Source organism: Eumetopias jubatus, unplaced genomic scaffold (genome assembly GCF_037043125.1).
Source record: "Eumetopias jubatus isolate StellerSeaLion01/CBP00866 unplaced genomic scaffold, mEumJub1_p1.0 scaffold_13, whole genome shotgun sequence".
Classification (NCBI taxonomy): domain Eukaryota; kingdom Metazoa; phylum Chordata; class Mammalia; order Carnivora; family Otariidae; genus Eumetopias; species Eumetopias jubatus.
This window is the reverse complement of record NW_028274819.1, coordinates 89,533,245-89,559,291: the sequence shown is the minus strand read 5'-3', so window position 1 is coordinate 89,559,291 and position 26,047 is coordinate 89,533,245. Positions and strand designations below refer to the sequence as shown.

The 26,047-nt window shown below is 47.6% G+C and overlaps 1 protein-coding gene across 3 annotated transcripts in view; it reads left to right on the top strand.

The window, feature by feature from the left end:
* Positions 1-26,047, top strand: part of FLI1 (Fli-1 proto-oncogene, ETS transcription factor) — a 112,419-nt gene that overhangs the window by 22,680 nt on the left and 63,692 nt on the right. The gene's annotated exons all lie outside the window — the stretch shown is intronic.

Genomic DNA, 26,047 nt, shown 5'->3' with positions numbered 1-26,047 from the left:
CACTCCAGTCTGTGAGTGGAGGAGCCCACACCACCATGCATGGAGGATTCTTGTTCTCCAAAAGCCCTCCGATGTTCCCACAGGGGTATCTAAGGTGGTGCCCAGACGGTGGGGCGGGGGTGGCAGGGGACTGTTCCTGGGAGCCTCTGAACAGGGAAGCCTCATTTATAATGGCATCCCCAGAAAACACTGACTCTAAATTTGTCATTTAAAAACTCTATGATACCTACTAAGTCGTGTGAAAGCTGAAACGCAGGCAGGCCAGCTATTGGAACTGGAGAAAGAGGAGCCTGCTGGAGTAGCCTAGAGTTCTAATCCCAGCTCCTGTCCTCAACTAGACGTGTGACCCTGAGCAAATCACTGCACTTCTCCTAGTCTCAGATTTCTCATGTGCAACATGAGGGAACGGACTCCCCATGGGATTTGGGACACAGAGACGACCCTCCCCAGCCTTCTGAGGCTCCCCCAAAGCCGCACATGCAAAGCCACCGCCGAGTACCACCACCTGCCCTTTGTCTTCGGGCCTGGCTGGAGTCTAACCAATGGGGAGGCCAGGTCTATGGGAAGGAGGAGGTGGAAAGAGTCCTTTCCACTTGTTTCCTGCACGTGGAGACAAGAACAGAGCCCATCATTTGGATGACTTATTGTTTAGAACTTTTGTTTGTTTTGTTTTTTTTTTAAGATTTCATTTATTTATTTATTTGAGAGAGAGAGAGAGCACATGAGAGGGGGAAGGGTCAGAGGGAGAAGCAGACTCCCCGCTGAGCAGGGAGCCCGATGCCCGACTTGATCCTGGGACTCCAGGATCATGACCTGAGCCGAAGGCAGTCGCTTAACCAACTGAGCCACCCTGTTTTGTTTTGTTTTGTTTTTTAACTTTACAAAAAGAACCTTGCATATTTTTCAAATTTCAAGCTGACTAACCCAGTTCACAGCCTTGCAAAGGCTGATCACTGGATACATCTTAGTTAACAGCAACAGATTGTATTACTTATCTGTACCCCACGGGCGGGTGGGACGTGGAGGGTCTGTGAAAGCGGAGAAGCTGCAGAGCAGCTGAGGTTGGTTGGACTCAGTGGAAAATCCAGAAGTGCAGATGTGGATCCAAATTGGGCTGAAAAATCTCATGAGATCAGGCTTTCTTGGACTTCCTGCTTTTAGCCGAAGCAGTATGTTCAACATAAACGAACTTTCGGTATTTTGAAACTTCCGTTTCTGATCTCAGAACCTGGAAGTAAAGAGCTGTTGTGAACATTTCCACAACTTCTGTCATGGTTATTCTGGAGGCCAGGTCGAGCCCAGTAATCATGGAGCTTTAGGAGGCACCACGATCACAGCAGGCTGCCGGGACAGCAACGCCAGGAGAGAGGCGCTCTGGCTAAGAGCTTTGGAGACAGGCAGGACTGGGTTCGAATTCTAGCCACTTCTGGGCCTGTGACTTAACCTCTTAGAGTCTAGGTTTCCTCATCAGTTAGATGAAGAAAATGTACCATTTCATAATGCCGTGAGGACAAAATGGGGTGTGTGTGTGCGCTTGATCTGTCCCCCCTTCTCTCATATGTATGTGTACAGTATGTGCATCTCCATATGTATGTGTGTATATGTGTATCTCTGTGTACATCTATACAAAGCACACATATGTGTATATAGTATTTACTTACAACTTAAATAAGTTCTCCTGGGAGACTAAGGCAGCCAGTTTCCGATAGGTGCGCACTTGGGAGTCGCTGATATCTTCCTAATATAGGTCAAATGGTGCTTTATGTCAAGGCAGCGAGGGCTCTGGGTGCAGAAAGCATGAGCTCTATGGAACTGGACAGATCTCAGGCGCTCTCCGGGGACCAGCGAGACTCACCCTGGACTTTGGAAGCTGAGCTATGTTCATCACAGCCGCTTTTGCTTCCAGAGCTTCTCTTGCTTTCCTCAAACAAGCCAACAGGAATGCCAGGCAGACAGGTGCCACGGAAAGCAGGGTGCTGTGGGAGGAGCAGTGCACAGTGATTGGTTGGAAGGAGCAGAGCTGTGTAGGGATGAGAAAGGAGGAGAAACAGAGAGTTAGGGACGGGAGGGAAGGTCCATCGACATCAACCCGACGTTGAGAGAGCTGGCTCCCCCAGCATGCCGGCACCGCGGATGCTGCTACTTCTTTCATTTTCCATGTTGCGGCTTAAAATTTTCTTTTGCTCATTAAATGCATTGTGTCTTTTTAAAGTATTTTTTTTAAAGTAATGATTTCCAAAGTAATACATCAGCTTTGTATAAAATTGGGAAAATATAGAAAAATCACAAAAGAAACATGCAAAAGCACCCATCGTCCCACAACCCAGAAAGCAACCTGTTAATGGGTTGATATGTTTCCTTCCAGTCCCTTTAATGTAAACATATAGGTATACATGCCTTATTTTTTTAAGAAAGATTTTATTTATTCAAGAGAAAGAGAGAGCATGAGCAGGGGGAGGGGCAGAGGGAGAAGCAGACTCCCCACTGAGCAGGGAGCCCAATGCGGGGCTTGATCCCAGGACCCTGGGATCATGACCTGAGCCGAAGGCAGACACTTAACCAACTGAGCCACCCAGGCAGCCCCATATATGCCTTATTTTTATATAACCAGAATCATATTGTTTTGCAACCTCCTTTTATTCTCTTACTACTAAATTATGGATATTTCCTATAACATTAAATATTCTTCTACATCCCTGCTTCTAATGGATGTACAGTAAATCACTAAAAGAGTGTTAAGCGCCAGGCTTTTAGTATATGTCACTTTGGCTCTCCCCAGTTTCTGGACCAGGGATGGCATTTTGTAACAGGGTTAAACTTCTTTCCTTTTTATTTCAATAAAATATTCTTTATAGCCTTTAGAAAGAAAGCCACATGAAATGCTGAAAAGGAGATGTTAAAAAAGTCACAGAGTCCCTCTTGAGTCATAAAACTGGAGGCCCGGGAGGCGGGGCCAGCCTTAGCTCACCTCCCAGGCCTCGCCCCATGGAAGCCCGCGGAGACCGGATTACAGGCAAACCCAGGACCTGATCTGATAGCACAAAGACACCCACAACTCTGAATTTCCTGCTGCCACGAGGTCTCTTTTTGCATAGGCTGTTTGACTTACACATACGTGGAAAGCAACTACTAATAATAGAAGAGCTGCCTCTTTTCTTCCGTTGCCAGACTCCCCCGTTACTGCTCAGCAAGCCCAGCGTCTGGCCAAGCAGCCTGCCACTTGCCTGCCCCTCACAGCAACAGGGTCAGCCGGCTCCTTGTCAGCAAGAGGCCAGACCCTCTTGCCTTCTCCGTGTGTGGCAGAGGTTGGGAAGGTAGCTTTCTGAGGGCTCTTTGTCTGGCAAGGGAGTGGGACCTCGGCAGTGGGGGCCCCTCTGGCCACCCGTACCCTTCCCCCCACCACCCAGCCAATGATTTTCTTCTCCTCCAGCCCCCACTAACCTGAGCTCACTCAAGTAACCTTGAGAGGTTGGAACCTCCTGGCAACTTTGGTAGAATCAGTCCTTCCCAGTCGTGTGCTGACAAGTGTATGAAGGAGAATCCTCTACGAGCCCCTCAGGACCAGCCCCACATTGGCTCACCCCTGCACGGTGCCTTGCAAAGCTGGGACAGTCAAGCTCTTCATTAATGCCTTGACTCACATGGTGCCACTTAGTTAATCATTCATTCATCCCACTAATATGTTCTTAGTGCCTCCTGTTCAGGCTCTGTGCTGGAAGTAGCAGTAGGATGGAGAAAGATACGCGGGCGCCTGGGTGGCTCAGTCGGTTAAGCGTCTGCCTTCGGCTCAGGTCATGATCTTGTGGTCCTGGGATTGAGCCCCGCATTGGGCTCCCTGCTCAGTGGGGAGTCTGCTTCTCCCTCTGCCTCTCCCTCTGCGGCTACCCGTGCTGTGCTTGCTCTCTCTCTCAAATAAATAAATAAAACCTAAAAAAAAAAAAAAAAAGAAAAGACAAGATCCCTGCTGTCCTGAAAGATACAAAGAATAAAAAGGAAGCACCTAGAGTCAAAGAGTCTGCGGTGGGGGTCTCAGGGGAAACACCTGCTGAGTTATAAGAGACCCTTGATACTCTTCTATGCTATGTTTGAGATTGGGATCCTGTCCTTAACCTATCCCCAGCCTCTCTTGAGCATGGCTCTGCTCACAGCTCTTCCAGCTGCTGAGCTGAAGAGACACCATCTCTTTGTGCAAGATCAGTTATGGGCAGGAGTAGCGAGCCTGGCTCGAACACACAGCCCACAGCCCCTTGTGGTCAGGGAGTTCCTAAATGAACTTGAACCTTCAGGGGCTGGGATCTGTTTACTCTTGGCACACTGGGATTTCCTGTTTCTAAGAAAATGAGCTTAGATGCTCAGCTGCATTAACCAAACAACATGTTGACGCAAATGAATCTGAAACTTGCTAGCTCCAAACTCTCTAGAAGTTCAGCTTTAGGAATGAAGGAATTGAATGACGTTCCAAACCCTGAATTCCAAGCCAGGTGACTGAGGCCACGTATTTATTGGGGGACCTCCTTTCCTACCCTTCTAGCCTAAAACCCCACCAACCAGCTTTAGAGTCAGAGGCTCCCTGGTCATCCTGGAGCAGTGAGGGGGTGGGAGGAGCTTTCCCGTGCCCATGGCTAGCCTTAGATATAGCCATAGTGAGAGGCTCTGAAAGATGCACCCCCGCAAGACTCCACTACCAGTAACCTATCTTCCTGAAATGGTCATAACTGAGCTCATTTCTTTTTGAGCCTCCGGGAACCTCATGTCAATATGCAAAAGTCACTGATTGACATGACTTGAGTGACTGCATTTACTATATGAGCTTAGCTTCCCAAGGTCCTGTGGTTGTGGCAGACCTGGCAAGTTTTGACAGCCTGTGGGGGAGGGGAAGGAGAGAAGGCAGAGGAGAATTTATGAAGGGATGCTTTTTAGAAAGGTTCAAGCCATGGAGGAGAAGGCACCACGGTAGGAGTGCAGGGGGAGGACGGGGTTCAGACAAGAGGCAGAACAGGCTGCAGACCCCAATTTGGTGATTGTAGACATCTAAAAAACCCACCTGGCCTACTTATCCTACAGTTGACCTTCACAGTTGGCATTCATTTTCTTATCTGCGGCCCTGGGGTAGGAGCAAACTCTGCGGGTATACGTCTGCTCAGGCTCCGGGGAGAGAGCTCTCTCTGCTGGGAAGATTTCTGCAATTTTTATCAATATTCGAACCAAGAAACCAGGTGGTATAGCTCCCACAGTCGAGTGAAATGATGTGGGCCAAAAATGTGTAAAGTCTGGAGATCTAGTCCATTACAGAAACTATAGTCCTTGAGATGTGGCTAATTAATATTACTTCAGCAGCAGCTAGTCAAGCGAGGTGCCGTTCCCTTGGGAAACCCCAGGGTCCGGGGAAGGATGCAGGATGCAGAGAGCCCATGTCAGAACATCTCACACCGTCATTCAGTTTGTATTCTGATCATGTATCTGGTAATTTGAAGCATGGGGGAGTCTCCAGAAAATCAGGAGAAAAAAATATCCATGACAACTGCATACAAGTCCAAAACAACAGTGGAGAAATTAAAGAGAAGAGAGAAGTGAGTGACGGATCAGGCAGCATAAGCAAGAAAAGCCAAAAAGAAAAAAAAATTCAGAAGAAAAGGAAAATGGCTGTGGGTTTGGACTGGTATGGGGAGTCTTCATGGAGGAGGTACATTGTGATCCAGGAAGGCTCATCTTCATGGGTGTCTACATCTTCGGGCCTGAATCAATATCTTTACAAACCTTGGAGGCCCAGGAGCATGATGAGCAGCAAATGGCTGTGGTTAATGTTACAGAACTTATGCACAAGGCCAGGCATTTCAGAAATGGAAATAAAAGAACTGCATTCCCAGCGCCATAGATGGGCTGAACATCAGGAGGTGGCCATGTGTGGGAAAGAAGGAAAGAAGAGAACAGGTGTAGGAAGACTCTGCTTGAGATTCCAAGGGAGAGATGAATGGAGCCCATTCCTTCGCTTAATAATTTAGCGATCATTTACTAAGCACCTACTATTCACAGTGCTGCATTGTGAATGCAATTATGACTTAGACAGGGTCCCTGTCTTTGATTGACTCAGAGTCCCCTGAAGGAAACAGGCATATATGGACTGTGCTTGCTTGGTTTTCTTTTTTTTTTTTTTTTAGGTTTTATTTATTTATTTGAGAGAGAGAGCAAGCACACACTAAAGACCAGAAAGTGCTTTCATGATACATACAAAGTGTCCCAGGAAACCAACTGAAGGCACAACGAACTCTGCTAGAAAGGGTTAAGGGATTTAGGGTTGGCTTCACAGGGTGCAGGTAACAATGGAATTGATTTCTACAATGATCTGGAATTTACCGGACAGGGTATTCCAGGGAGAGGGAAGAGGCGTGAACGGGAACATGAACGTGGGGAAGAGCGCGCCCTATTAATAAGGGAGCCACAAGTATGGAGGGAAACTGGAAAATAGTTAGGACGTGTCCCTTCAAAAACTTTTGTATCAGGCTGTAGAGAATTAGATTTTAGGTTGCAGGTGACAGGAAAATCAGTACATGTTTTTATAAGACAGTATGGCGCCCGATATTCCATTCAATGTCATTGACTAAGCATCCGTGTAGAGCTCCTCCTCCAGGCAAGGCCCTCACCGTGCTGGGAAGCTTTATAGGTCATGCAAAGAGAACATATCCTAAGCCCTTAAAGAGAACCCCAGAGATTCTCAACAGCCCAGATTTGTCCCGGCCTTCTCAGTCAAAGCAGGCCTGATTTGGAGGACCAACCCTTTCTCATTTCCTTGGTAATATGACCACGATTCTCCCTCTGACTACCAGCAAAAGTGCTTTCATCCGGGTCCACAGAGAGCTATGGGGTTCAAGGCAAGATGCCAGCAAATAGGAGACACAAAAAAGCCACCCAGAATAAGCTTGACAGCTCGCCGTCCTGACTGGCTGCCATGCTCTGCCCGGCGGTATGACTCTGGGCTGTGCTGCTAGGTGTTCTGTTGGTTTAGATAAAAACTATAATTAGCTGCCACAAATGCAGTGAATGTGGGAGGGGCAAGGGGAGACCTGAATGTGAAGTTTTTTATGGATTCATTTATTTCTGGCTCCTCTTCTTGCCTCGAGTCTGCGTTCAGCTAAATACGGCTGACCCTTTGAGCAGCACGCATTTGAACTGCGCGGGCCCACTTCGACTTGGATGGCTTACAGCAAAGCAGTGTGCAAGTGTTCTCGTTTCCTGAGGATTTTCTTTGTGATGTTGTCTTTTCCGTAGCGGACTTTATTGTAAGAACACAGTGTATAATGCGTATAACGTACAAAACAGGTGCCAATTGCTGTTGATGTTACTGGTGAGGCTTCTGGTCAAGAGTAGGCTGTTAGTTAAGTTTTTGGGGAGTCGAAAGCTAGAGGTGGATTTTCAACTGTGCAGGGTTCTGTGCCCCTAACCTCCACGTTGTTCGAGGGTTCGAGAGTAACCCACTTGGTGAGCCTGAACTTGATCCCTGTAGAATACTCAGAAACTTAGGGTCTCCCTGTGTCTCCTGCCTCCTCTCCTCTGCTCCGTCCCCAGCACGCACGCGTCGTGTGTCTACACGAGGGCACATCTTCAAGCAGGGCGAGGGAAGCTGGCGGGTCCCCTTCAGAGCATGACCAAAAATGTCAGCCCCTCACGTCTCACCTGGGAGCACAGGCAACCAGGGGCTCTGGAATAAGGAGCATCCTCCGTCAAATCCACCTCCAGGTGCCCAAGGGCCTTCCACTCACAGAAGCCTGGCTGAGAAGGCAAGGCAAGGACAGGCGACCACACAGAACTTTTGCATGTAATACATGATTTACAGACATCTTTCATCCTTCCTTTTCTTCTCTCTCCTTTTCTTTCTCTCTTGCTCTCTATTTGACTGCGTTGCCCCAGGGCTGGTGGTTTCAAAACTAGCAGCTGCAAACTTATGAAGGAAAAAAACCCAAACCACAAAAACCCTTCTTGTGAAAACTGTGTGCCAGTCTAAAAGCAGTAGGCCATGCGGGAGGAACGCTGTGAACGTGTCAGGAAGACAGAAGCAGGGAGTGTGATGATCACAGCCGGGTCTTTCGAGTGGAGAGGAATTACAAGGCATTCAGGGCACGGGGGGAGTAGGGGCCAGGACAGCAGAGGAGTTTGGGAGGAGAGAGGAGCCCTCACTGTCCAGGAAGGCCGTCAGAGGAATGGCTCCCTGCATCAGCTGAGCTGTCTGAAACAGTCTGGCTTCCCAAATGCAAATCAGACCAGCTGTTACTACCACATTGCTGGTATCTTCCCCCAGAAGACCCAAGATCCAGCCTCTACTCTGAGTCCACTGGGGAACTTCTGAAGCACAGAGTAACCTATGTAACTGTGTCCCAGCTCCTGTCTCAGGCCTAATCTCCCCAGCTAACACCCACTCATACTCACCTATGTACTCACACCCTTCAGACACCACCCATCAAACAGAAAGATACCTCCCCAGCCCCAGCCCCAAACTCCTACTCCATTGCTAGTTTCAACCAACAAGTCAATATGAGGGAGTAGAGAGTAGAAAGGACCTGAGGAGAAATCCTAAGACCCTTCTAGAGAGAATCAAGTCCTTGTCTTGGCTCAAGAAAGTCTTCCGAAGTTTCATGGAATGTTAGGTCTGGAAAGGAGAATTCCCAGAGTGACATGGAACTGGCTGAGGTTCTTTCTCCTGACCTCTTGCCCAAGCTCCACACTCACCATCTTAGCCAGAACAAAGAGGGTGCTTGAGTCATTTGGCCGGATCATTGAGAGAATGTCCTTGTACCCCCCACTGGGGATGGGAAGAACAGGCCGTTCAGAGGCCCACAGATACGGACAAAGGAGGCCCACCCCAAGAGGCCCCTGCAGACAGCCCCATTGCCAGGCACCATGGGAAGAGTACAAAAGAGAGGGGCAAGGTACAGCTCAATGAAGAAGACCCAGATGGACTCCAGTTGTAAAAATAAGGCAAACGAAATCTAGTGCAAATTTGAGTGTGAGTATTTGAGGAGAAGCAAAGTTGGTGAAGTGATCAAAACTGGGTGGGGTTAATGAGAGAAAGCTTCAAGGAGGAAGTAAGTTCTGAGTAGAGGTTGAAGGAGGGGAGGGACAACGGCTGGGGTAGAGTTGGGGGAAGAGGAAGTATGTCCTGTGGGGGAGGGTGGTTTGTCTTTGGAAAGGGTAATATTGATTATATGGTGGTCCCAGGAGCTGTGCCATACTTGAGGTCCTACCTCAAGGTAATATCATTTGGATATATTTTCAAGGAGGAAGAATAATGTTATTGACTAACAACAGGCAGGTTATGTAGTGGGAAGGCTTTGGAAGGAGCACAGTTTGGAATCAGACAGATCTGAGTTCAGATCTTAGCTCTGCCCCCTATGAGCTGGGTAACCCTCCCAAGCTTCAGCTTCCTGAACTAGGAGATGGGGAAAGGACATCCTTAGGCTAGGGTGGGGGTACAACTGGATGACAAAACTTAACACCAGGGGCTCAGTTTTGCCCCTGGCAAATAGCAGCTCCTCAATCCCTAGTGACTGGTAGTATCTATTTTATTGCTTACGGGTTAGAAAAGCAGCCACAGAAAATTGCTCAAAGTCTCCAAGGGAAAGAGAATAAGGGACCGGGGAGGCCTGTGTGCTCCTCTCAGCAGCCGAGCCCTGTTGCAGCCCTCCAGGGGTGATGAAGTCAGTCAAGACCTGAGCACATCCTGGTGCTAGGTCCTGGGTAGTGGTCGTTTGCTTGGGAAGCAGGTACATCCAAACACGTGTGCTGATAAATGTTCAACAGCCAGCTCTCCCTAGCTCCATGATGTAAATACTCCCACCGGGGTGGACTTCTCGATCCCCATGGGAGGTCACTGAAGGTACAGCTGGGGAGAGAGGGATGCCGCGAGTTCGGGCTCCCCCCCTGCAGCCAGCGGCCGTGGCCAGCTCGGAGCAGGACAGGCACCTGTCCTCCGTGCCTGGCTTGTTTGTGGCGTCGAAGGGTGCAGAGCTGACGGGCCCGAGGAGCAGCATTCCTGCGCTTCTGTCGGGCCTGCAGTGGGCAGGAGCAAACGTTCCCTCCCAGCACCCACTTCCCCTCAGGACAGTTCCATACTGACTAGCAAGTTCGTTTTCCTCACAAGCTGAAACAAAACAGAACAAAAACGGGGCTCCGTTCAGTGGGCCTTCAGCAGAGCAGCTCCACAGTGAGAGGAATCAGGAGGGGGCCAGGCACGCAGGGACTCGCTCTTCCCTGCGAGCGCAGTGGCCACCATTCCCCCACCCCGGGCGCCAGGGAACGAAGGAGGCAGTGCACCCCCAGTTTCCCGTGAGGTGGCAGCAGGGTCTGGCTTCATCCTTAGTGGGTTATCATCTGGTAGGGGCTGTCACAGACTCTCATGGAATGCCAGATCCAGAAAGAGCCTAGGAATTGTCTGGGAGCCCCCTTTCCACCCAGGTGAAGGTCAGACGCCTTAGCTGTGTCAGATCTAGAACCGGACTTCCCCTTCTTGCCTGCTTCTGGGCAGTTCTCTAGTGAGCTGATGCTCTTACATGCTTCTCACGTCATCACCTTTGTAATTCCTGCAGCCCCTGGAAGGATGAGGTCCCTCAGGCAAGTTCGATGCCTTTTCTTTCTGGTGTATTGCCCACAGGCGCCCAGTACAGCTCTGGGCGGAGTTGGGGGACGAGCCCGATCAGCAGATCTGCTCCTGCTGGGCAGTGAAGGAAATGATAGAAGGAGTGGTAGGAGAAGAACCAGGGCAGGCTCTCCAGAAGATTCTGTCTTGGGGATTCCCTCCTTCAGGTACAGGGAGTATCCTCTTTCCCCTCCCCAATTCACACAAGCGGGCATCACCAACTTTTCCTGAAGAGGAGGGAATCCTGCATTACTCACATCACGGGGCAGGATATCATAAACCATGTCAAACAAACCTCATTCAGTTAGCCCTCTGGCTCGGAGGGTGGGGTGAAGGAAATGAAAGGAACCCACAGCTCTCCACAACCTCGACTCCAACCACCAGAGAATGTGCCCTTCTGCCCGGGGTTCTCTGGTTCAAGGAGGTGAGACCCACATTGAGCCTTCACATTGCAGATAGGGCGGCCCGTGCCTGTCTGCTTCCTGAAGAACTTGCTGGGCCTCTGCATGAATCTAATTCCTAAAGACGGGGTCCCCGTGGAGTTTCATCTGCAGGGAGCATCTACTGCTGGTCACCTCTATAAATGAGGACGCTAAGGACACCTGGCCAGGCTCCGCCAAGAGACGTTGCTATGCCAGGTTTCAAAGAAAAAAGGTAGAAGGTGGGACTAATGGCGTTACAGGAAGGGAGACGATTATATTTATAAACAATGAGCCCATGTTAAGCATTTCAAGTGTCCTGATTTATCTCGCAGGTGGGAGGGAAGAACTGCCGGCAACCTTTCGCGCAGGGCTCTGAGTTCTGGAACAGGATTTCCTCTGCAAGTTGCCGAAGATCAGATAAAACGTCTTAATCTCAGGCACACAGAGCCGCAGGCTTTGGACCCTGCCACTGCGTGCTCAGCTTTCAATAATGAGACTGAACAATGGTTTGGGACTCCTAGCAGTGGAAGAGGTGGGAAAGGAAAGGGTCGGGCCAGAGGCGGATGGGGGTTTCCATGGGCCATCTGCACCCATGAAGGGCTCCTGAACAAGTACCGGGCTCCAGGCTCAGTACAGCCTGGGTCCCTTCGACTGCCTTTGGCCTCCTTGTGCCAGGTAGAAAGCATCCAAAATAGCCTCAGATACCTACCCCCTTTCTGAAAGGCTGGGAAGCGGAAGCATTCGCCTCTGCTTCTTGAGCTGGGTCCTTCTGAACCAGCCTGGAGGCCCGTGTCCCGGCCCTTGGCTGGTGGCACTGGGAGGTTGAAGAAACTTTGAAACTGTTCTCCAGAATGTTGGTGCCTATTTTTTCACAATGCATCCTACAAGTTTAACGTCTTCTCGGAATAGGAAGAACCAAGACCGCATTTATGAAGTGGCATTCTCTTAGAGCCTGCTCGGAGGAACGGTAGTGAACCCAGCCTCTGAGCAGGTCCAGCATCAGAATACAGAGTCTGTTTGTGCTGAATGAGGTAGCCAACTGAGTTAGCACAAAAAGTTGGAAATTTTGAAATCAGGGTCTCTACTCCTCACGATTCTTCTGCTGCCCAGTCCCACTCTGATTTCATATTCTTACTACCTCAGCTCTAACTGTGATGTTACATACTCACTCATGTGGGTACAAGGCTAACAACTTTACTCAGATTCTCTCCTCTACTACTCACAACCTCATTATTCCCATTTTACAGATGAAAACCCGAATCTCAGAGCAGTTTCCTAATTTGCCCCAAGTCCCCCAAGCTTGCACATTAGACCAACGCATTTAGGACCCCTTTGTGAGACCAGCATGTCAGTGACCTGCTGCTCCTAAGGCTCATCCCCGAGTTTCTTCAGCAGGGGGTACAGGGCCAATCCGAGCTGCTAAAGCCACAGCCCAGCTCGAGAATAGGCATTTTAGTCTAGAATTTGATAAATAAACTGGCACGCCAAGGAAGTCACATCCAAAGCAGTGCTGAATGGCTCTGCTCTGAGGGAGGGGCTGGAACGAGGACCCTTTTTCCTTTCCTTCTGACTGCACCTGTTTGAGAACAAAGGTGGTCTGTGGGGCCAGGCCCTGCGAGCCTGGGCACCCACAACTTTTCTGTGGGCTCTGCCCCAGTAGGATCCAAGGGAGCTAGACCAAGGGCTTTGTGAGGGTTATACTAGGAGGGGATGGACGTATTCATTTGCCAGGAGACTGTAAGGGCGGTGGGGGGCGGGGTGTGTGGAAGAGAAGTCTAATTAATGTGTTTCAAGGGAAACTCAATCTATGGAATGAATGATTTTCCCAGATGGATTATATTTAGAGGCTCATGAAAATCCTGCATTTTTCCATTGCTGTTTCCCATCCTTTTTGAGCCTTGGCTGAATGGATCCGGAAATCCTTTGGAAAAGAAAATGCACTGGTCTGTTCACCTTGAAAAGGAAGAAACCCAAAAGGCGTAATGTCCCTCTTCCTTCTCAGGTGGAGGGATCAGGAGGCCCTGCGGAAAAGGCAGATGCCTTGTCCTCTCCCGGTAAAAAAGTTCATAATAATCTGTGCAAAACAGCACCTCTGGAGAAACACAATGTAGCTATATATATATATATATATACCCTTGGCCGTTTCCTGTTGCTCTTGCAGCTTGTGCAGGCTCTAAGGTAGGGGTGAGGCTGTGACCATAAGCCACACCATGACATGTACATCAGCCATGCCCTCTGCTTCCTGTGCTGCTGACAGCCTGGACTGTATTCGCCCGGCACACCCCTGGGGCTGCCCAGGGGGATGGAGCCCCCGAGACCTGAGTGTGGGCTATCTCCACAGTGTGCTCCCATCTCTGGGTACTGAGATGCTCAGGCTGCTGAGAAAAACACCAGCGAGGCAGCATGCATGTCCAACGGTCTGCTTGTGTAACTTTTGCACCACAAAACAAGAGGTCAAGTAAGAAAGGGTGGTTAACAAACCGAGCAGTCCTCTTTCTGTTAAAGGGCCAGTGTCAAGTAAAATACTTCCTGAGTGTAGTCGTATTAAAAATTGCTTGGCAAAACCCAAGGGTCACGGCCACGTGCTAGAAACCCACAGTGCTGGAAATAGTAACCATGATTTGAACTTCAGAATCACCTCTCATTTCGGGATTTCAAAATGCTCAAGTAGACAGCTCACAGTGTAATTTTGGAGTGGCAAATGGGACACCCACTGCACTAAACAGTGAATCAAGGCACCCAAACATGAAGAGACTTGTCCACAACCTAGAGTAAGTCCTAAGAGACCAGAATAAAGCTCAGGGCACCCTCCTTTCTCCACCCACCCAGCCACTGGTCAGCATGGCATCCTGCCACACCCTACTTCTCCTGGAGGAGATGGGGGGCGCAAACTTGCACTGTTGAGAGGCTTCTCAGGAAACTCTGAGGTGTAGACAGAACCACTGCGAGTCTCCATCACCTGGACCCACATGTTCTACATGATTCGCTAGATTAAAAGCCTGGAATGCACTCAGGCAACAAATATTTCTTGAGTGCTTACTGTCTGCCAGGCTGAGTCCTGGCTCCCCACTGAACAAATGAGACCGGACAGACACCCTGCCTTCAGAGAGCTTAGTCTAGCCAGGGGAGACATTAATCACCCTTTTGCACAAATGAATATATAAGTAGAAATGTGGTAGGGGCGAAGAACAAAAAGGAGAGTGTCCTGAAAAAGGACTTAAGGCTGGATATCATTTGGATGGAATGATTCAAGGGAAGCCCCTGTGAAGATGTGATATTTCCACATAAATGATGGAGATGGGAGGAAGGAATATGCAACATTGCTTCCAACACATAACCGAAGCAAGTTATGATTCTAAAAAGTGACTAGTCCCCCCCCCCAAAAAAGAGAGAGAGAGAGAGAGAGGGAGAGAGAAAAGTAACTGCTGTCTTTCTTGAGCCTACTTCCCTCTTGCAATAGTTTGGGTGGTCTGTGGCAGGAAAGAAGAAAAGTGAGACCTAGGGAGGTAGGGTCCTCCAATGACGTGTGGTAAAGGCATTATTAGGGTAATTCATTGCTTCCAAAACATGTCTGAGGGATGTTCAAAGGTGCTTGATGCACCTGGATTCTGTGTTCAAAATAGTGTGGGAAATACTGGGTTATAGAAACATACAAAAGCCTCTTTGCCTCAGGATTTATCAGAACCTTACATCTGCTGATAGCTAATATGTATCATGAGCCTCCAAGGGAAGGAGAAGAACAGCATCTTCTGCAGCATTTTCCAAACAAATGTGATAGTGGAAGGTTTCGTCACTGAGCACCTAACATAGGTTTTGACACTTGCATCCGCCTTGGACTGACTTGGGGTGCGTATGTAAAGAATCCTGGTGCGTGGGCTTGGCTCCTGAGATCGTAATTCACTAGATCTAGCATGGTCTCAGGAGGCTTTTATTTTTAAAATAAAATCCACCAAGTCCAGGAACCACACATCAAGAAAAACGAACCAGGGTGGGATCCCGAGAAGCATCTCCAGCAGCTCTACTCATTTCCACGAGAAGCTTCCTTGGCTTCCCCTCATTCCTTTTAACCTGGTTGATGCTGAGTGAACAGAGCTAAGTTGTTGGTTATCTAGAAGAAAAAAAAAAAAGTCACAACAACAGCAATAACAATAATAATAATAATAATAAGCAAAGTGAGTCACAGACCGCAAATCCAACCTCGGTCTAGAATCTGTGGGGTGTCTCATGTCCAGCTATAAAGAACACATTTGTCCTTTGGACTGGGTTGGCAGGACCATCATGTGTGGCAGGAGACTGAAAATTCCTGATCCCGGTGCAAATGCAGGATCCAGCAGAATGTTTTCTGATGTGCCCATCTGTCTTAGTCTAATTAGCCATGTCTCTTTGGCAGCCTCCCGGCCTTTCAAATGGAACAAAGATACCCAGAAAGACACATCTTCTTGCATTCATATGCAAAGAAGTTTGTGCCTTGTTTTCTCTCCCTCTTGTCCTAGCCCATCAGAACGAAAAAGCCTGGAGGAACAGGCTTCTTTCAGAGAGGCGTGGGCTCCTACAAGCTCCTCCTATCTGGGTTGCAATCAGCATAACGGGGGTGGGAGGTGGGGGGGGAACCGAGCATGTGATTGTGAACGTTGAGACGCAGGGGTTCAGATTACTGTTACCTGTGCCCTGGCAGCCCCCCAGAGCTCCACACTCGCTGTAGACAGAAAACGCCTTTGCAGTCACACACCAAAAAAAAACCTGTAATACCATAAGCCAGAGATTTGACCAGGTTAGAGGAGAGACAGGACGTGAGAAGGACGCTATAGAAAAAGGAGAATGTGAGAAAAAAAAATAGTGTTCTCCTGCACATTAAACAGCCCTGCCTTGCTTGTCCTTCTCAGAACATTCTTCAGCCAAAAAATTTAGGGATGGCTGTCCTTGTGCACATGCGGAGACTGGGATTTTTGCAAAAGGCAGGTCTGGGGATGAGTGTTGTGTAAGAACATATATAAAGGTGCGCCGTTTAACCTGTCGACAAGTCGAGGATGATTGTCACCGAAACCAGGATGAGAGGAAGAAACGGGTGACATTTCTGCAGCGATAACTGCAGATGGAATGCCTTTGTCCTCCTGAGCCACGAGGTCTGCATCTTGGCGTGTTTTGCTTGGTTTGCACTAATGCTCAGGCTGGTGGTCATTTGCTCTCGGTGGCCAGTTTCGTTTCCTGGTTTTGAGAAAATGGCAGTGAGGCCTGTTGCTTGGGCATATGCTGTGTCACTGAAGGAAGTGTGCAGTTATAAAATGTCAAAGCCAGCAGCCTCGTGCCCAGTGCATGCCATCAATCAGCAAGTGTCTCTGGAACTCTAATGAGCCCACCGCAAGTTAAAATGGTAGCTGACAGATAAAGATCTCACCTTATAACTGCCTACAGTCTAACCAAGGGGGCAAGATCAAAAGGCAAAGAAAAATGGCATCAATATGAAAAATGAAATGTACTCACTGCTGCTGCGTTTTGGGGCAAAGAGTGGATTAGAGACAGGGTGGCCCCGTGGAAAAGGCTGGGTGTCTTGAGTCCGGGGGGCTGGGCTCACATTCTTCTACTGAGCAGCTTTGTGAACAGGAATGAAGTCTTACCCTTGCAGAACCTTCCTTTCTTCACCAGCAAAATGGGGAAGGCAAACAATACTCCCTACTTCCCCATTAATCATGGTGATTAAGTAAGATTATAGGTGTGGGAAGTGTCCTATTAAGATAAACGTCTTGAACTATAAAGCAATCTAACAATCTCAGTTATTATTATTGCTATAATCACAGTATAGAGGGAAATAAGTCTAGAAGATACATCTTCTGCCATTTCCTTTAAAGAGAGGGGTGACTGGATGGCACAGTGGGTTGAGCATCTGACTCTTGGCTTCAGCTCAGGTCACGATCTTGGGGTGGTGAGATCGAGTCCCACATTGGGCTCCACGCTGAGCTCAGAGTCCTCTTGGGATTCTCCCTCTCCCTTTGTTCCTCCTGCTCGTGCTCACTCTCTCTCCCTAAATAAATGAATAAGTCAAGAAAGAAAGAAAGAAAGAAAGGAAGAAAGGAAGAAAGGAAGAAAGGAAGAAAGAAAGAAGAAAAAGAAAGAAAGAAAGAAAGAAAGAAAGAAAGAAAGAAAGAAAGAAAGAAAGAAAGAAAAAGAAAAGGAAGGAAGGAAGGAAGGAAGGAAGGAAGGAAGGAAGGAAGGAAGGAAGGAAGGAAGGAAGAAAGAAAGAAAGAAAGAAAGAAAGAAAGAAAGAAAGAAAGAAAGAAAGAAAGAAAGAAAGAAAGAAAGAAAGAAAGAAAGAAAGGAAAAACTGAGCAGTGTACAGGAATTAAACCAGCCCAGGACTTTGTTCTGGTCCCTTGCTAATATGCTTAAATTCCTCTGTAATAACTTAAAGGTAATTAATAATGGTTATCATTTGTACTGAAGGATTTAAGATAAACTTATTTCTAAGATTTGGAGAAATCCAAGAAAATGAATACTTCCTAAGATACCATTTGGTTTTCATTTTCAGGGAGCTGACCTCTAATTTAGAAGAACTTTGTGCATGTGCAGTTGGTGTAATTCCTTGACAGATCAGTTTGATGGTTAAGAAATAATCATAGTTGTGATCAGTATTATTAGGTCTCTAGATAAGATAGGCAAATAAAAAGTCACATTATAACACCTGTGTGACTGTGATTTACTCACTAGTTGAATGAGCCCAGAGTCTGAATTTGGCTGTATTTGGAGAATAAATTGTCAAGTGCTTCTGAATTTCATAGGCCTTTCTGAGTCATCCCCACCCTTACATGCCAGGTCCCCTTGGAAATTCATAGGATTCCTGCAAACAGAAAAGAGTATTAAGAATAAGATGTGTTTGACATTATCCTTTGAGGCTCTCATGTGCTGGTCTGAGAAATTGTTTAATCTGACTTTAAAGGGAGAACCTTGGAAGGAAGGACAAAGGACAATGGAAACAAACAGCTGGAAATGGGGAGCAGTTGATCCTGAAGTTCCCTAATACTAAAACCTCTATCTGGTATCCAGAGGCCAAATCTCAGTTCCTTGGGCATGACCAAGGAGGCTATCTATTCGGGTTAGCATTGAGACCTTACTACTGAAAACCTTCACCCAACCCCACTAAACAGGAAATGCAAGCTGCTTGAGCTTAACATGCAACCCCCTTCATGTCCCCAACCCCCACTGCCGCCCAGCACCAGTGCATTGTTCTTCCTTTCCATTATGATGAGCTATACACATTCATTTAATATGTGCAGGGCAGTCAGTTAGAAATTGCTACAAAAAGAAGACCTGGTAATAATTCTGCACACTCAGGACATTAGACTCAGGAAACTTCCAACAAAAAAGGGGTGATATGCATTGATAAACTACAGCTTTTGATGGTGACATTAGCACTCTGGCTTCTGAAATCCTTAAGATATGTACCTGTAGCAGAGTCTTATGCTTGAAATTCTAATCGTTGGCTTGATATCCTGAATCCCTTTGTCACTCCAGCAACTTTGAGAATGTGGGAACCTGGAGAGGTTTTGTGAGATGCACCCATTGCAGACAAACTCAAGATATGCCAGGTGCAGATAAAAATCTCCACTGGAGCTAAAACATCTAAAGACAGAGCTCAGGGCTAATAGTCTATCAATAAACCATGTTGTTCACTGATTTCCAAAGCAAATGTTTATCAAATACTGTATATGTGATCAGAAAACTAGAAAGAATGGTTATTTTTCTGATTCTGGAAGAGACAGATAGCTACCGTGTTGTCTATGTGCACATTTTCTGCTATCATACTATTTGCATAAGTTAAATATTTATAGTGCAATATTTAGTAGTTTTCAAAATGCATTGTAATTTGTGGGTATTTGTGCGTATGCAGGTGTGTGTGAGGGACCATGAAAAAGACTAAGATGTCTTGCCATTGGGAGAAGAGCCTGACTCAGCGCCCCAAACCAGTCCAGACCCCAGTCTGTGTTCCAAAGGATGGTAGTAACCAGATGATAATACTGAGTCTTCTCCCCTATGCCTCAAGTGGGTATCTTCTGAAGTTTCTTTAAGTGTATATGAAAGAGTATGGATAGCTTTCTGAGCTCAAGAGACATATTTCTCCAACAAATTTGACTCTTAAACAGACAAGAACTTCTGAAGACTCTTTCCAAACTGAATTTGTTAAATCTAGCTGGCTGTGTAGTGATGACAGTGTGCCCTGCCCCCCGCCCCCGCCCCCCCCCCCACCCTAGGAGCAGAAGAAAGTTCTCCTGATATAGAACAGAAAGAAAGAGTGAGACCTGGGGGCTAGCACAATTCTAGCCCCTCCTCTGTAAAATGACACTGTACTCTCTGACCTACGTCAGAGTGCTATCTTCAGGACCATGCTACCTGGGAGCTGAAAAAAACAGAACACACAGCATGAAGTAAGGTATTCCCGAATGAAACTCATAGGACAGACACCAAAGGGGCATGTTTCACGTCTCTCTGGATGGCCTCCACCACACACACCTGAGCACCGGCCGTCTGCAACATGGTGCCTCTTCAACGTCAGTGAGTTCTACAACTTGAATGAGCCCTAGGTGGGGAATTTCGTCCAGGCCCCTGTCTCTCAACCATGACCTCACCATGAACACAATGTTCTTTTTTTTAACCCATCCTTTAAAATGGATTTTTAATGAAATATATAATACGTGAATACTTTCTTTGTAATTTGAATTTGTTACAACAAATTCAAATAAAGTTAAGAGCCACCTTGCTTCACCATACCCCCCCCCAACAAGTCTTACTCCTCATCCTACGTGTGGCCATTGACGGTTTATTGAGGTTCCTAGGAGAGATCATGTGAATGATGTATCACCTTTTCTCTCAGGAAATGATCTTTCAGGCCGAGTCCCAGTTACTTTTGCTGTAATGTTACTGGTGAGGCTTTTTGTAGGGTATACTTTCTATCCAACTGCAGATGGTCAATATTATATACATTGTATGGAGGGCTTGGCAGTAAGAAGCAGAATGGCTCAATAGAACCTTGTGTGGAGATAACTTGCTGTCTTTAGGCACATAAATAGCCATCAGTAGTTCCCTGAGCTGAAGACTCCTCCATCAGCACTGTCGAATTCTGGAGCTGGGAGAGATACCTGTAGCCAGGTTCTACCCTTGAGCTTTCCCTCTTAGTCTTTGCAAGGAGCATCCACAGGTTACCCTAAAACTGTCATTGTGGCCATGTAATTTTTAAGGAGTGTACTCATGGGGGAGCAAACACTCTCCGTGCGTCCCTCATCTTCCCTCACCCTTCTGCCTGATGTACCATCAATCCCATTCCTTCATTTTATGGAAGGGGAAATGGAAACTCAGAGAAGTAATCCTTCCTTAAGGGCTCATGGCAGGTCAGTGGTGGAGCAGAGACCCGAGCTCTGGATCCCTTGTTCCTGTTCCGCTGTTCTTTCTACTCTAAGCTACGTTTTTACCTGTGCCTCTTGCTAATATGCCATCCTAAGAAGTGAGGTATCAACAACACATGGAAATAAGACAGCCAAGTCTCTGCCTTTTTTGCACCACTCAAGTGCTTCAAAGCTCGGAGACCCTGCCTAACCCGGTTGATCCCCTGCCCCCCAAGCTTTCCAAATGCTTCTGGGGGGGGATGCCCAGATTCAAGGCCATTTTGATTTCTGGATATTCTTCTACCTGCTGAGCCTCTGCATGAGCTAGGATGAACAGAAAAGTCTGGCTTGTACTGCTGGAACCCCCACTTCAAGCTGTGTGACATTGGACAAATCACATAACCTAGCTCAGGCTCAGTTTCTTTACTTGTCAACCATTGGGCCTACCTTAGGGTGTTGTCATGATGCCCAGATAACACAACGCCTGTGAAAGCATTTTAGGAAAGTAAATGCTATGGGCAGATTGTCGTTGTCAACACTGGCTCATCTTCTCATGTCCAGGACTGAAAATATCTCCTCTGTTGACGGCTGAATGACAACAAAAATTGAACAAAGCAAAGATCCAGGGCTGTGTTTCTACTCTGGAGTCCCCTGTATTATAGTATCGACGTTGGGCTTTCCAGTGTGTAGGTCGAAACAAAACAAAACAAAAAAGAAGAAGAAAAAGCAGCAGCAAATACTGCTTGGTTTTGCATTTTCCCTTCTGTTTTCTGATTAGAGTCTCTATGGCCTGTGAGTGCAGAGAGAACCTCAAAAGATTGTGTTTGCTGCAGATAAGCACCAAACTCGATGTTTATCAGCACTTATCTCCTGCAAACTCACTCTCTGGAGGCTTCAAAGACCAGGGAGATCTCTCAGCCTTGTTCTGAGGAGAGGCAAGCTCCTGCAGGGCTCAGCAGCAGGTGTGGTCCAAGAGCCCTTGCTCCATCCCTAGGAACATGGTTCTCTTGTTCCTCCCCATGCAAAAGAAGGAAGCAGAAGGTTTACCCAATGCCTGGGGATGGGTAGTGGGGTAAAGGGAGCAGGCAAAGAAAAGGAATGTTTTGAAACCAGCCCAGAGAGGCTGAGAAAGGAGGTAAAGTAGGGGAAGGGAAGGCAGGCTACCTACCTACTTACCCAGCCCTCCCCTCACCCATCTCAGTTCTTCATCTGCCAAACAAACCCATCCCACCTTCAAAAGGTGTTTGAATTCCCTTCAGGCTCCCAGCTCACCTTCCCCTACCATCTTTGGGTGCACCCACTAGTCTGTATTCTGAGCGATTGTTGGCAGGGAGTGGGACAGTGGGGGGGGGGCGGTGGGGGGGGGAGTGGGGGAGCCAGCATTTTATTAGGCTGTTGAATTTGATTTATTAGGGGGGAAAAATCCTTCGCTTGCTTGCCACACAGGTTATTCTCAAAGTGAAAACTCTATTTTACTTTGAAAAAAAAAAATGGTACAAGTGCCTACAGTTATGAATGGAGCTCTTTGTTACCTTCCAGATCGACAAGACAGACTGTTTGGTTCATGTCTGTGCACTAGCAAAGGAGTGTGGGGGCCTGGGAGACAGATGTGGCCTTAATTGCATGGAAATATTAGAAGATCGTTAAGCCATTTTGACAGGATTTTCCTCTTGCTGCAGGAGCAAAGGGCCACGTCTGAGCTGCATCAGGTCTGGCCAGACCCTCCAGCTGGGCCTCTTGTCCCTGCATGTGAAGGACACGTGGGCCCTGATTCACTTGCCCTGACACTAGAAGGAAGTAGATGCCTCCTTGCTATCAACGTCTAGGCACGTCTGCGCTCCATGAGTGCGGAGAGTAATCTCCCAAGAAACCCTCGGACCCGAAGTGGGGTTTGGAAGAGAAGCTGTATACTGACACACCTATTTGGGAATGAGTATGCACACGCACACGAAGGGAGAGCAGTCAGACTGTCTCTAAACCCAAGGGAGCTCTCCATAAAGCCCTTGAGGGACCCACATAGGGTCAGAATGATTTACTGAAAGAGTAAATCTGTTATCACAACAAACAATGGTATTTAAAGAGAACAGTTTCCTATCTATTCACTTTTCCTTTTAGAGCTTACCTTTGGTGCTTATAGAAGTAGTGGCCCATTGGGAGTGCTGGAATCAGGTCAGAGCAATCTTAGAACAACGTTGGATTGCCAAAGACCAAGACCTGGTAAATAATGGTCCATCTGGTCTCTCCTGGCCTGGCCTGGCACGGCCCTGCTGCACTTGACCCCCTCCTCTCCCCTACTTGCCCCAGTTAATTTGCTGTGTGCCTAGAGATTGCAATTTTTTTTTCATATAAGCCTATATTAAAATTTAGGAGGATTGATCTCCTGGGAGAGAGAAGGGGAAACCTCTCTGAAACCACAGTGGGGTGATCCCTTTGAGTTAGAAGAGTGAATGTTTTAGAGCAAGTCTTTCTCAGTTAGACCAGATCTTTGACTGTTGACAGTTGGGACTTGGAGAGAGTTAATATTATACAGTCCTCCCTTCAGAGGGGTGAGGTCATGTGAAGCATCCTAATGGCCAGGCGGGGCCCCTACTTGGAATTAGGGTGGTGGGTCCTTGCTTAGATGGTGTCTGAACCAAGGCCTGGGAAGGAGGGAAGGATGGGGATAGGGTGACCAGAAAGGAAGGGAGGTGAAGAGGAGGGAGACATGTGCAGCCGCAAAGATCCTGTTTTCATGCAAATATTGTTGTTAACCTAGAGGGAAAGAGGGAAGGGCTACTGGGCAGAGGCATTTGGCTTGCCAGAGTCCCCAGGCTCTGCTAGTCAACTAGTCAACCGCTGCTCTCCTAAGGGCTGAAGCCCTGAGAAGCACCAGGGCTGTGTTACAGGGCCAGAAGCCCCAGTCTGTGAGCTCCAGTTGAATATACAATCAATGGCCCTTCTACTCAGACTTGGGCTCTGGGGCTGGAGAAGCAGAGTTTGCCCTCCAGCCCAGTAGGATGCCGGCGGGGGGTGGCAGGGGCACCTTACTGCAGAATCTGAACGCTGCTCTTCCAGATCACTGGAGACCTACGTACTGTTTTAGGACCATGCAGGGAGAACCACAGCATTTTACTAAATGGAGGGCAGTGGCCTTCCAAGTCCCTTGGGACCAGCCTTTGAAGGTAGCAGCTAGGAGTCTACGCCCCCTTCTCCCTGCTGTATGCTCTTCTGAGGATGCAACCAAATGTTTACCTGAGGTCCTAGCTGGCTATTTAAGACCAGGAAAGTCCCTGCAGTACTTGTGTTCATCATCAATGAAGTGTTAACGCCTTGCCCCTCAGCCACATTCCTGCTCAGTTCACTGCTCTCCTCTCCTCTGAAATCCCCCTGCCTTGACAGTTGGTTGTGCCATCTTTCTGTGCTTCACGTCCTGTCACCTTCTCATGAGGCAATGGCTCAGCTGCTTCCTTGCTCTCTGAGATGCTGCCTGGGGCGGTGGGGGGGGGGGTGTGTGCTGCGGAAGCCATTGGCCCACACCCTTTCACGCGCTATGGCAAATTAACAACGCACACACCTTACACTTCCCAGAGTCCTTTGGTGAGCCTTGTTCTTATTTACTGTAATCCTCACAACAGACCGGAATTCCTGCTGTCAAGAATTCAGAATCCACCCCCTCCTCCCTCTCTTAGCACACCTTCCACTCCAAGAGCACAGGCTGATTACACAGCAGATTGGGAGCTGCTACTTACCTGCCCAGAGTGACCTCTTATTCACAAAGTCATTTGCATACTTGTTAAATATTTAGTTCACTGCAGAAATAGAGTCAGACCGGGGGTGGAGGGAGGTTTCTACAAATCTCCCAATTCTATAGTAACAATAAGGCTGTTAATACAGCGAATGCCATTTTTCCATTGACATATTCCTGAGTTTTATGACAGTTCTTGGTACCTAGCACCTGTCCGGTAAATATTGGTTAAATGAATGAATGCATCCATGAATGAAAGAATGTTTTTTTTGGTGGCAAATATGTTCATGATCCCATAATGAGACAGGACATGTTAAGGGAATAGCCGAAGTGACTTTTGCATTTTTTGAGTAGCCCATAGTCTGGCCACCAAGTGTTAAGTGTCTAGAGCTTATGATGGTCACTGTATTCAACAACTAGGAACACGTGGCTATTTAAATTGAAATTAAATACAATTCAGTAAAATTTTAAAATTCCGTTCCTCAGCCACATTTCAAATGCTCAGTAGCCACACATGGCTAGTGCCTTCTCTACTGCACAGGGCAGATTTTAGAATATTCCCTATCATAGAAATTTCTATTGGACAGCGCTGGTCTAGAAGACCAATTTATGAGTTCAATGTCTTTCCACATAAAAGAAGAATATGTTTAGAGAAACATTTTGTTTCTTAATTCTGATTTTGTGGTCAGACTGAGGCTAAAGAACATGTTCTTATTCTTTTCCAGAATTCCTTAACACTTTCAAAAAGTCATTCAGGCTGTCAGACCTGAAACCTTCCTTGGGTCGGGATTAGAAGGAGAAAGGTGACCACAAGGTTCCCCCAGGGACATCATGCTTCCACAGCTTCCCAAGAAGTGCAGGGTTGGGAAGGTTGACATCACTGATGTTGGCCTTCTCATGGAAATCACCAAGACCATAGTGAACGTGGGAGATCTCAACCATGCAGAAACCTAAGTGGAAGTGGCCGCATAAGAACTTGACAGCCTTTGACAATGGAGCCTGGAGTAAAGGGAACGAGAAGGAAAAAGTTGCTGATGAAGTTTTTGGACATCTCCTCAGGGCATCCCCACCTGGTGGGCTAGTTTCCCATTTCCCCTAAGTTTTGGAGCCGTCAAGATTTAAGCCCTACCGCCACCATGACACATGTCCCTGAGAGAGACAGACAGGCTCCTACTGGTCAAGGCCAATACCTTCAGAAGCTTCCAAGAGTAGAACACTAAGTACCCTTTATAGAGTAACTAAATCAGTCCCAAGTCCCCAGGAACTGTCAGTGGGCTTCAGCTGGGTTTTCTATTCTAATAGCTTTACTGAGATTGACAAAGAAAATATCTCCATGTAATCCCACTGAGACGTTTTCATTGGAAGGCCATGGCAGGACTTGTTCACAAAATATCTGCTTTTCCTATACATGGATGCCGAGAGACAGGAGGCCCAGTGCCAGACTGCCTAGGTTTGGCACTCAAGTCAAACAAGGATGAAGGCCAACCCAGTGGGCAACCGCTTTGAGGGTGGCTGCCAACCGAAAGACCAGCTGTGTACCGGAGATGGAGCGTGAGCTCCAAGAGGAGCGGATGCTTGGCTTTTTGTATAGACCAGGCTGTCCTCGGTTCCCCTTACCTCCTCCCTGGAAGGGAGAGCAAGGATGACAATCCACGGTCCCATGAAACTAAGATACGCTAAGATAGCCCAGCTCGCTCATCCATATAATGTGTCATTCAAACGGGAATAATTCTGAGAAAGAAGGGAGGTGTTATTTAACATTTTCTGGAACAGTAGGCCTAAACTGGGACTGTCGCAGGCAAATGGGGCTGTAGGATCAATCCACTAATAGATTTTATGATTGAAGCCCTGGAGAGGATCTGGCAGATCGTCTAGTTCGGTCCTTTGATGTTGCAAGTAAAGA